Genomic DNA, 2,071 nt, shown 5'->3' with positions numbered 1-2,071 from the left:
GTGATCCACCCGCCTCGGCCTCCCAAAGTGCTGGGATTACAGGCTTGAGCCACCGCGCCCGGCCTCTGTTCTAGTTCTTTCTCAACAATTAAAAATTCCATTCTGATGATCCCCTTTTTAATTTTCCTTTTTTTGAGATGGAATCTCGCTCTGTCACCCAGGCTGGAGTGAGTGGTGCAATCTTGGCTCCCTGAACCTCCACCTCTTGGGTTCAAGTGATTCTCCTGCCTCAGCCTCCCAAGTAATTGAGATTACAGGCATGCGTCACCACACCCGGCTAATTTTTGTATTTTTAGTAGAGACGTGGTTTTACCATGTTGGCCAGGATGGTTTTGAACTCTTGACCTCAGATGATCCACCCACCTTGGCCTCCCAAAGGCTAGGATTACAGGTGTGAGTCACCATGCCCCACCACCTCCCTTTAATTTTTTATGAGTGGATACTAACAAAGCCATTGTTAAAAATCTGTGGAAATTTGTATCATAGATAAATAGAATTTTCTGTGGTAATAACAAGAAGCATTGTAATAGACATATTTTAGTGTTGATCGGGATGGAAACTAGGCCCAAGTGTTACCAACATCCAATGACTAACACCCATGTGATGTAGGGGTTGACTTGAATACACGAGTTGGGATGTAAGCAGAGCGAAGTTTCAGGTGCATACTAAATTATGTGGATTGTGAGCCAAGGTGGCCAGTGTGGGCATGTGCAGGGCAATGAAGCAGTGGAGCCAGGTAAGGAGGGACAAAGAAGAGATGCAGAGGGAGGAGGAGTAGGAGGAGACAGAGAAACTCGGAGAAGAACATGAGAGAATAGCCTCCAGCTCCTAGATAGAGGAGGAAGAAATATGATGAAATGAAACAGCAACTGTAGTAGGGATTAGAAAAACTGGGGCCAGACCTAGAGAATCTTTTGGTTAAATCCATGCTTGGCTTCTTCCTCACTATGCTGCCTTGTCCAAGACACTTTAACTCTGTGATCCTCAGTTCCCTCAAAAATTTGTAGTACTGTTTGGGGAGGCTGTCAGTGACACTGACAGTGATGCCATGGCATGATAAGCCCAGGGTGGTGGTGTAGGAAGGAGGAAAGCTGATCCAGCCTGGCCGTCTGAACTGTGTATGAATGAGCTCAACTCTGAGCTCATGGTTGGTGCTTACTTTCGCAATTTAAAAAATAAAGAAAAAGATTGCCATTGTGCAGATGATTATAGCCCCTTTGCAGATTCATGTTATGTATGGAATAATCACAAATCACAGTGCACACACATTTTGTGGGTCGCTTTTTCAGATAATATTATATTGTTGGCATTTTTAATGTTTGTAATTGCCCTTGTAAAGATTTTAACTGCACTCTTTGTGTGTGTGTGTGTGTGTGTGTGTGTGTGTGTGTGTGTCCTCATAATATAGTGGCTATTGAGTCAGGCTCTGGGTGTGAATTTTAACTCCACCACTTAGTGTCTTGCTATCTGACACTCAGCCTCACCTATGCCTCATATTCCTTACAGAAAATAACAGAACTTGCTTCCGAAGACTATTGAGATAACTAAAGGCAGTAAAGCATGCGAAGAACAGAGCTTGTCTGGTAGCAAGCCCTCAATAAAATATTGGCTCTTATTATTACAAAATTTTACAGTTTGTAATAATTGGAACATGCTGTCATTCCCTAAGCAGCCTGAGGTAGTCTGTGAAAATGGTTTGTTATTCATTTGACTGGGAGAATCCCACAAAATCATGCAAATCGAGAGATTCCAATCTTCGTGTTCATTTTAAGAACACTTGTGAGGCCAGGCTTGGTGGCCCATGCCTGTAATCCCAGCACTTTGGGAGGTTGAGGCAGGCAGATCACCTGAGGTCGGGAGTTGGAGACCAGCCTAACCAACATAGAGAAACACTGTCTACTAAAAATACAAAATTAGCTGGGCGTGGTGGCGCATGCCTGTAATCCCAGCTATGCAGGAGACTGAAGCAGGAGAATCATTTGAACCCAGGAGGCGGAGGTTGCAGTAAGCTGAGACTATGCCATTGCACTCAAGCCTGGGCAAAAAGAGTGAAACTCTATCTCAAAAAAAA

General features: G+C 44.0%; 1 pseudogene; it reads left to right on the top strand.

Annotated features, from left to right (window-relative positions):
- The first annotated feature begins 1,407 nt into the window (after window positions 1-1,407).
- Window positions 1,408-2,071, top strand: part of LOC108296107 — a 1,197-nt pseudogene continuing 533 nt past the window's right edge.

This window comes from Cebus imitator, unplaced genomic scaffold (genome assembly GCF_001604975.1).
Source record: "Cebus imitator isolate Cc_AM_T3 unplaced genomic scaffold, Cebus_imitator-1.0 Scaffold682, whole genome shotgun sequence".
NCBI classification, from domain to species: Eukaryota; Metazoa; Chordata; class Mammalia; order Primates; family Cebidae; genus Cebus; species Cebus imitator.
The sequence above is the reverse complement of the archived record's forward strand: the minus strand, read 5'-3'. Positions and strand labels throughout refer to the sequence as shown.